This window comes from Neophocaena asiaeorientalis, unplaced genomic scaffold, assembly GCF_003031525.2.
Source record: "Neophocaena asiaeorientalis asiaeorientalis breed wild unplaced genomic scaffold, Neophocaena_asiaeorientalis_V1.1 scaffold54, whole genome shotgun sequence".
Lineage (NCBI taxonomy): Eukaryota > Metazoa > Chordata > Mammalia > Artiodactyla > Phocoenidae > Neophocaena > Neophocaena asiaeorientalis.
This window is the reverse complement of record NW_020174938.1, coordinates 2,433,776-2,444,025: the sequence shown is the minus strand read 5'-3', so window position 1 is coordinate 2,444,025 and position 10,250 is coordinate 2,433,776.

Genomic DNA, 10,250 nt, shown 5'->3' with positions numbered 1-10,250 from the left:
TCCTCTGACCTTAGGCTTGTCTCCACCTCACACCCCGGCTGCCCTATGCCTAGAGGAAGGGGTCCTTTCTCACCTCTCTTCAGTCCTCACAATTAAGGGAACTACACAGCTAGTGACGTGAAATGTCAAGTCAGAGAGAGTCCTACCTTGCGGATCCTGCCCAGATGGAAGGGGAGCTGAGCTAGAGCAGCTCCCAGACTCACCAGCAGAGGGCGCTGCAGCCCCACAGGACCTGGTGTCGAGGCTGCTGTTCCCCGCGGAGGGCGAGGGGTGTGATGTCAGATAAAGGCTCTGGGTAGCAGCAGTCTTTTTCAAAGTGCCACGCATACTTCCGGTGGTGTGGGAGATATCTTTAGGTAGATGGTGCATGGAGAAACTTTTTTTTTTTTAAATTTATTTTTGCAGTACGCGGGCCTCTCACTGTTGTGGCCTCTCCCGTTGCGGAGCACAGGCTCCGGACGCGCAGGCTCAGCGGCCATGGCTCACGGACCCAGCCGCTCCGCGGCATAAGGGAGCTTCCCGGACCGGGGCACGAACCCGTGTCCTCTGCATCGGCAGGCGGACTCTCAACCACTGCGCCACCAGGGAAGCCCTGGAGAAACATTTTTAACGTGTATTTGTATTTATTTTATTTATATTTATAATATAAATATATTTGTATTTATTTTAACATCTATTAGATGTATTTATTATTTGTATTTATTTTAACATCTATTAGAAAAAATAGAGCCAGCCTATCAACACCGTGATTTCTGGAACATGGTTGCTCAGAATGATGCTAAAATGGGATTCTTTACAGGTCTAATTCAAAGACAAATATGAAGTAACTAGAAGCTCAGAAGGACCACAGGTATAGCAAAACTTGTGACTGTGGAAGTGCGGGACTTAATTTTGGGACATACTGGGTTACCAGGGGCATTCAAGTGAGAATTAGAGCTAAGGTTAGGGCCCACATTAGAACCGGAATAGGATGGGGTGGGGTTAGGAGTTGGGGTGAGGCCTAAGGTTAAGATTTGGGGTTATATCAAATTTAGGGTCATATTTGGTCATTAAGGTTACGAACTGAGTTAGGAATTTAATTAGGAATGGAGTTAGATAGGGAGTTCCCTGGTGGCCTAATGGTTAGGATTCGGTGCCATCACTGCTGTGGCCTGGGTTCAATCCCTGGTCGGGGAACTAACTGAGATCCTGCAAGCTTCGTGGCATGGCCAAAATATATATTTAAAAAAAAAAAAAAAAGGAACGGAGTTAGAGTCACTCTTCAAGATACAGGTGTCACTTTAGCAACAGAAAAGTCCATGAAACTGTGGACAGATGAGCAGGAGCTTCTGAGGAGGACCCCCTAATACAGAGCCTGAAGTGTAGTCAGACTCCCTCCCTATCCTCTTCTAGAAGCATCCAGCAGGGGTTCCACCTGAGCTCACTGAACCCTGGAGAGAGCACAATGACCCATCCCATCCAGGTGTGAAAGCCTCCTGGACAACCAGGTGAATAAAGCTCCCAGCTAACACGACTGAAAGATAACTACGTGCTGGGCACTCTTCTCATTCAGCACAGCTAACCTCATTTAGTCTCCCCAGACACCCTATGCGGTTACATCGTCATCCTCGTTCTGTCCAGAACATGGGATGGGGGTTAGGGCAGGAAGGTGGAGTACCTTGCTCTAGGTCATTCAACTTGAATGTGGCAGAGTTGGGATTTGCCCCACAGGGAGACTGTGCCTACATTGGAGCCCTCTGTGGGCCACACTGCCCGATGAGTTGCCATGCATTTGGGGGTGGTGGGTTTCCACCCTCTCCTTCCCGTGCCCTCCTGGTCTGTTGATCTCACATGATGCAGGGCCCAGCAAACCCACACCCCAACCTTCTGGTCCCAGTGTCCCAGAATTTGAACTTATCCTAATTCTATTTTTTTCTTTAAGGACTGTGCTTCTCCAACTTTTTTGCCCATTACTGCCCCCCCTGAGGAGCCTTTTTAGACAAATTTTTTCCTAGTCATGACTCCCCCAATGAAATTTTAGTACTGTGATTCCTTAGGATTTTCTATATACAAGATTAGGTCATCTGCAAATAGAGATCATTTTGCTTCTTCCTTACACAGATGTACTGTATATCTGTTTATGTTCTGTGGTCCTTTGGAGGGTCAGAAACCACTGGACTATCTAAGGTTGTTAGTGCCCTCTCCACCCTGGACCAATTTTCATCCTCTCTGGGGCAATGTCCCCGTTGAGAATGCATGATTTAGGGTAAAAGCCTATCCCCAGTTATAATGCAAGTAAGAAGTGTCATGGTAGGTGTTAGCCCCTCCATGTGGCTCAGTTCACAGGTCACGGTGAGGTGAGAGTAGGCTACAGGGAGCTGGGAGGGAACGTGGGCAAAGGTCTCTGAAGACATGCTTCCCCGGGGTGGCCTTGGTCCTGGACTCAGTCTCAGGCCCAGGTCCAGGATGAGCCTGGGGACAGGGAGGGACGGGGTCAGCACCATCACTTATTTTTGTCTCGGAAACCAGGTGTCAGCTCCAAACCTTTTGGACCTGAATTAAGCAAATGCCTGTGGGGACTCTACTGAGAGAAGGATCAAGAATTTCAACTGACTCCCCCTCTCGAAAAACAAAACAAAAAGTTTGAAAATCTCTACCCACTCCTACAAAATGCATTTGCTGCCAACACAGGGGAAAATTCCTTCATTCTTGGCTCAAGGAACTTCCTTAAACTCAGCCCAGAAGAATTCTTTAAAGACCAGCTGCCTGGACTTTGCTAAAGTCAGTTTATAAATATTATAAATATCCCAAACTTGATAGCCAAGCAGATTACAAAAGCTAGCTAGCAAACCACAGAAATTTTCCAGAAAGTTATCCAGCCAAACCAGTGTGATGGGAAATATTGTGAAATCCTGTGTCGCTTGTCTGATTGTCTAAAACTGAGTTCTTTGTGCGGACCAAATTCAAAGGGCCCGGGGGTAGAATTTACCCGAGGGCTGACGCTCTCCTGGAGTTCTACAGCCATAAAGCCCTGGCTTGACACCACAGTGGACTGATTCTAGAGTAAATCAGACCAACCAAAGAGGAGGCAGTGGGTAGGTGAGGCTGGGCCCACGGTGGTGGTGCCCTCGTTGAGTCTGCTTGGGGTGGGCAAGGATGCCGAGTAGTAGTTAGGACGTGGGCTTTGGAGGGACCTGGTTCAAATCCCAGCTCTGCTGTGTGACCTTGAACAAACTACTTAGCCTCTGTGGTCTCATAGGCAAACTGGGGGTGACAATACATACTTAGAAAATTGTGAAGATTAAATGAGATACATAAAGCACTAAAATTTGTGAATTGGCGATCCTCAATAAAAAAAAAATAACTCTATACATCCAACGCCACAGAGGAGAAGGCATTTGCTGACTCCCGGAAAGCACTGCAGGCTTCTCCCCTCCTCTCCTCCCTCCCCTCCCTCCCTTCTGGTTCCAGTCCATTTAGGATTTGGGCAACTCTGTCCCTAAATCCTTCTCCTGGTGCCTCTGTCCCCATCTCTCCAAACCTCCTCCACTGTCTCCTCTACCCCGACGGGGTCACCCTACAGGCTGGAGGGATTTACGGTCCCCTCCCTCCTCAGCCCCGACCTGGGTACCAGACACAGCCATCTACAAGCAGGTCACTTTCTGGCAGCACCAACAAAGATGTGGGTTGAACAGAGGAAGTCCTGGGAGAAGCAAATAAACACATCAAGTTTCCAGCTGGGTCTGGAGATAAGGGCTGGGGGGCGGTGGGGATGGGGAGACAGGCTGAGGTATCTCAGGCACTGCACCGGTTCGCCCTTCCCAGCCTGTCCATGCTGGTTTTGCAGGCGGCAGGAAAGCCTATCGGGGGAACTTCAAAGAGGACATTGCAGAGAACTGCGGGGAGGCTGTCCCTCCTGGGGATGAATTTGGGTAGGGTTAGGCCTGATGAGGGAGAATGTGACAGATCTGAGCTACTGTCCCAGCTGACCAGTGGGGAGGGATTGTTAGCGCCAAGGCACAGAAGAGGAAACTAGAACCAAGAAGGGAGAGAAGCTTTTCCAAAAGTCTCACAGGAAGTCAGTGGAAAAGCCCCCAACCCCTGATCTCCTGCTCTGGATCCCCTTACACTGAACTCTGCGTGGTTGTTACCAAGATGTGGCCATTAGAACTGGATTTGCCCGGGTGCAGATTGAAGGCACATCTGCATCGGGCCAAGACCCACCCTAGGCGGGGCTCTCTTTCCTCCAAACCTCTGCCCCAGCTGGCGGCCTGGCTGGGGAGCAGCGTGCTGCGATTAGGGCTGCTCCAATCCAGGGCACAACCTCGTCCCTCCCAGACATGTGCATGGCTCTGCTTCTGGTGCCCACGAGCCCTGGAGGAGGACTGCAGCGGGCTAATACAAGAGACCTGAAGTAGGGGCACCCGTCCCACTCCAGAAACAGCTGCCCTCTGCCATTGGAGAGGCCACATCTCCAGAGAGTCTCAAGGGCTTCCTAACCAGCAAGGTCAGCGATGGCCACTGAGGTCAGCTTGCCTTTGACCAGACTGCCCTGGGGAGGGCATCTCAGAGAAGCTGAGTGCTGGGGGCATTTCCCGGCCCTACCTGCTCTGTGACCTCCCTCTTGGCCTGTCTTCTCTCCAATAAAGCGGAGGGGTAGGGAGAGAAGACCTCCAGGCCCTGAGCTCTGATGTTCTGCAACTCTGGACAACTCCCTGTCTGTCCTTTGTCTAAGACAAGTGTAGGTTTCAGAGAGTCCTTCCGGCTTTGGCCCCAGGTGACCTGATGGAGGAGATGGAGCCTGTCCAAGGGACGCTAGCCTTTCAGAAGCCCCAAGGTTCACGCACACAGCATGTCTGAACATGTTGGGAGATGCGGGAGCCTGTAAGCTCTCTTAGGGCAGAGACATTCTCTGCCTGGTTCACAGCGGCACCCAGGCCAATCAGGGCACCTGGTAACATGGGTTGGGGGGGTTGGGGGGTGGTACTGAATTACTATTTGTGGAATGAATGGCGTAGCAGACCTGTTTCTGCATGCCCATCCCTCTGCTTCTGTGTGCTTTACTTCTGACAGCTCATACCTGTGAGTTTCTTCCGAGGCCTGTCCTTCAGCTACTGGAACTGATTGCCTACAGGCACAGAGAGAGGGAAATGCCTGGAAGTTTCCATCCCCGAGGGCAGCCCCTAGCGAATGTCCGGTTGCTGTGCGTCTGTGGAAGCCAAGCTTCCCTACCTAAATCAGGGCAAACTGAGGTGTGATTATGCCTAGAGCTTCCTGGGGTCAGGCTGAGACTGCCTGAAATCACACCCTGGCTTGGCTTCCTCTCCTTCCGTGGCTTCCCTTTTCCCTTGCTGGTTTCTGCTAAAGCATTTCCTTAATAGATCACTGGTGGGTGAATCCTTGTCTCAGCTCTGCTTCTGGGAAACCACATCCAAAAACAAATGAAAAGCCTGGTGACAGCAAGAGACTGAAGATATCCAGGAGGAAATTCAATTTAGTCCATGCCGCCATGTGCCCCCATGGGCTTTGATGGGGACGGTGGATGCAGAGACCTTGGGTGACCCTCCAAGAGCTCTGAGTCTGAGGGATGGAGGAAGAGATTCCCTGGGCCCTGCCCTTGTGGGCTCTGCTGGGGACCACACTGGGTTGCGGGGAGGGAGTCTCTGACTACATATTTATTATGACCTCTCTCCATGTCCTCTGATGGCACCAGGCAATGGACAGTCGAGGGCCCCAGAACAGAGAGGAGTGGCCTCAGCTTCTGGAAGAGTTGTGTCTCCCTTCTGCATCACGCCCCCCCATACCCCACCCCAGCAGCCAGGGAGCTCCTGGCAGCTTTGGCCTTTCTTCCTGGGCCTACACACCAGGCTCCTGAAACATTCATTGGTCAGATTTAATCTCTAATCACATCACCTGCTCTGCCCCCCCAACCCCCCACTCCTACTATGTGAAGGAAGTGTTTTGTAGCAGGACTCCCCCTACCCACAGAGTTGTACGTAGCAGTTTGGGGAAGGGGGTGGTTAGCTCCTGGGCCCAGGTGTGCTGATGGTCTCAAGAGATGAGGCAGGCTGCAGTGTGGTGGGGAAAACAAAGAAACCGCCCAGGGGCATGAGGAGGAGGGTAAGCGGTGATCCGCAGACTTTCTGAAGACCTCCTCCTGCAGGAAGCCCTGGCAGACGCTCCCTAGAGCGTCTCCCAATTCAACCTGCAAACCTGCTTCTCAAGCCACAGCACCCCAGGCCAGCAGCCCTGGAAGGGCCCCAGAGCACATCTAGCCCATTCTTCTACCTTCGCGATGGTAGAGACTTAGAATGAGAGAGGCCAAGGGGTTGCTTAAGATCACGCAGCAAATTTGTGAAGCTGGCACCTTTGTGCTGTCTCTGCATTCTTCATAAGACCAGTAGAATTCTTCCTCCTGTTTTCCACCTCGACAGTAACGTGCCTCTCTCCTCTGCCATGGGACCCGGTGACATGTTCAGGATGTGAAGTCATGTAGGAACATCTCTGAATTCAGAAAAGTCTCCTGTTCATAAATATCCAACTAACGACTGAAACTTCCACTGCTCCCAAAATAGCTTTGGATCCCAGCACAGGCATTTCCAAGAACAGATTTTTATCCTTTCAAGAATTCTATGAAAGCAGAGAATCGTTTGTATGTCTACCCAAAAGAGCTCCCTGATCCTGGTCACACACTGAGCCCTGACCCTCGTCACGGACTGTGGCCGTAGACTGGTCTAACTTCCAGGTAAGGGGGTATCTACTACAGTTCATTATAATTATGTCACTCTCAACTCATTTTGATACAATGTTAGATTACTCTGATCCTGCAATTCCCCAACCTCTATTTCAAGGGGATTTCTTTCTTGTAGTGAATCTGGGGATTGACTCCTCAACATCCATTTCAGGGCTAGATGATTACTCTAAGCCAATCAATTCCATCCCCTTTGCCAGTGATTGGCTCAGAGATGGGGAGTCCTAAGCCAGTATGTATCAAGAAGACCTCAGGAGAGGTGATGGCTTCTGGAAAGGGAATCGAGTCTCTCTCTTCCACTAATCTGCTACTCCAGCTGCTGCTGAAGCCCTCCAATGACACTGAGGGACATGAGTCTCAAGTTGAAGCCCTGTTAAAGGAGAGGAGAGAGACAGAAAGAACCCGAGCCTGCCGATGTCATTGAGCTACTGAATCAACCAGCCCTGAAGCCGCCAGCCTGGCTTCCTGCTTGTGAGATGATACACTTAATAGTTTAAAACACTGAGATAGGAATTTTGTTATCTGCAGATGGAAGCATCGTAAATAATTCCCTGACCTCCCTTCCCCTGCTTCCCCCTGCCATGGAGGGGCTGGCTGCCCAGGACTCCCACTCTGGGGGAACCAGTCCTGCCTGGGCTGGGTAGAATAGCTAAGCACGTTGCCCAGGCAGGAGTGTTGCCTCTTCCAGACAGGAGTTCCCCATCTTTGGTGAGACAAGCACAGAGCCAGATAATTACATGAGATGTCACTGGAAGAGCTGTCTTTAATTTTGATGGCAATAAAGAGCCTTGCCAGAAAGTTAAGCTAATTTCATGAAAGCACTGGGAGGAAGGTCATGATCTGGATGCCAGCTTATTAATAATGTGGAGCTTCATTTGAACCATTCAGGAAATTCCTCCCAGTTGCCTCCAGCAAACTGCCACAGGTTGCTACTCTCCTCAGAAATCAACAGTCTTCCCATATGCAGATGTGGAGTTTTCTGTTTTTCCCTAGAAAATAATTAAAGTTACAGAGCCCAATAAATACTCAAACAGATTGCGGTTTTAATTAAAAACCTTTCTCCAAGCCTGCAGCTGCAGGTCTCTCTTCCCAAAGAGGCACACTGGTGACAGCTGCAAACGTCAGAATCTGGGTTTAAGTATCTGAGACTAGAGATCTTTACAAATAATAATAGTAATTCTGATTTTTACCTATGCCATGGTGTGTGGGAGGTGTAGGGGGGCGTGAAGAGAGATATTTGGGGGAAGGGCCAAGGTCTTTCCCCCTACTGGGGAAGAAGGACACAAGCATGTAGGAGCAGGTTCAGCAGAACATCTCATCATACCTGTACCCAATGCTGCAAGGTAATAATGATGGCTAATTCTAGCTATTGTTGAAAAAAAAAAAAAGCTCATTTCTGAGCACTACCTAAGCACCAGGTACTAGGTGCTTTGCATGCATTGACTCATTTAATCCTCAAGCAACCCAATAAAATGGGTATTCTTATTTATACCCCTTCCCCACCCCCAGGCACAGAGAGGTTAAGTAACTTGGCCAAGGTCACACAGTGAGTACACGGTGGAGCCTCATGCTAGAACCTTCCCTCTTAACCACTATGTAGCATGTGTATGAGGGAAAGGAGAGATGGAAGTTGGCAGGGGTCGGGGGCGGTGTTTATAAACGGGGACTCCAGAAGCTGAAAGGTGGCAAGCTGTGTGTTTAGGAGATTCTGGCTGGAGGGCAGGTGGGAAGGGTCTGCTGAGTAGGCTGCTATGCTGGGGATCTGTGACGCCCTTCTGGGTCCTGGCTTCCTTACTCTCAGGGGCTCTCCCTCATTGATTAAATCACCCACCTGGCACGTTAAATACAAGGGCACGTACAGCTCTGAGCACAGGTGCAACTGAATTGTCTGCACAGTGTTACGTGTCCTAAACCTTTAATCAAACATCTATTACTTCCAACTTTGCAGTTTTCTATTCCCCTCTTAGAGACTGAAAAAGATTTTCCTTTTCGGATCTCGGGCATTTTATAAGTCCCTGGCAAAGTCAGAAGACTTAAGGACTGCCTTCTAGGCCTGGGTACTGGACTCAAAGAGAAAGCGCTCACGCCGCACAGGGAAGGTTGGGGAGGAGTACAGGACGGTTTCGTCCCAGGACAACTAAACTTACTGGCTTTGCTCAATGAGCATCCAGAGGGTGCCTCCTGTGCCCTGGGCGTTGAAAACACAATGGGGTGTGAAGCCGGGGCTGTGCCTGTGTTGGGCAGGGGTGAGGAGGCTGCAGATTCCTGGGACACACGCTGGCTGGGCATGGGAAGGAAAGCTTCGGTGCCTTGGTTTAGCGTCTCCCACTTCGGAACTTTGCGTCACAGGATGCAGAGCCGGGAGCAGTGCACGCCTGGGTCCCGGGCTCAAGCCGCCCATCCTCGGGGCCCAGGGTACCCCAGCCATTGCCCCGCGCCTCTGAGCCCGGCAGGCGGTTTCCAGCAGGGGGAGCGCGCGAACCAGGCCTGGGCCCGAGACTTTGAATAGACAGAACCCGGGTAGCTGGTGCCGGGATCCGGGGGTTTTAACCCGCCCTACTCTCGGGACCGTGCGGGTCGGCAAGGTCGAAGTTAGAGGTCCACAAAAAGCTGCCCAGAGCTCCAGCTCTCCGCCCTGGGTGTATCTAGGGTCGGCACCCCCGCCTGGTCAAAAAGCCTTAGCCCGGATTCTGTAGATTCCAAATCTGGGGCCTCCACGCTGGTGGAACCTCATATCCCTCCTTTCCCCTACTTCCACACACCTAATTAGGTGTCTGTTTCTTTAACCATCAAAGGCTTGGGCGGCGGTGGGGGTGCTATCTTCGTTCCTGGTTCCCCAGCCCTTCAGTAACTGTACCATTATCAACATTACAGACATTAGAGGCCCCTGCGCGCCCGGCGGCGCCAGTCGAGATGCTCTCAGTCTTCTAGCTGAGCTCGGAGGCTGATCCTGGAGTCGTACCTCCCGTCCCAGACCTCGGCGGATTCTGCCCGGGGCGACTCGGGGTCTAGCCCTGCTAGGGCGGGCACTGACCTCTTCGGGGTCCAAGGCGGGGGTAAGGGTTGTCTTTCCCCCAGGGCAGGCTTGGGGAACAAAAGCGCTTGCTGGAGAGTGGGCGGGAGCTGCGGGGGTCCGCGGGAGTCGGCGCACTCGCCTGGGTGACCACTGCGCCCTAAGTCGCCCTCCAGGCGCCTGACGCCCTGTCTCCCTGCAGAATTCCCCTGGCTTCTGCATCCCCGGCAAAAGAGCAAGGAAAGTGGGTCTTTCTTGGCTCTCGGGCCCCAAAGGTTCCCAGGACTCGGGCGGATGGGGTCCCTGTGGTCCGGGAAGTTCTCCGCTGAGAGTGAGCGAGCTCATTTTTCCTTCCATTCCCCAGCCTCTGTCTTCCAGTCCTTCAACCCTTCCAAGTTATCCCCTGCTTGCCTCCCTGTACGCCTCCTAGCCGAAAGCAAAGAGAACCCCCCAACACACAAAATAAAGGGAGGTGAAAAATGGGTGGAGGGTCCACAAGTCGCGCGC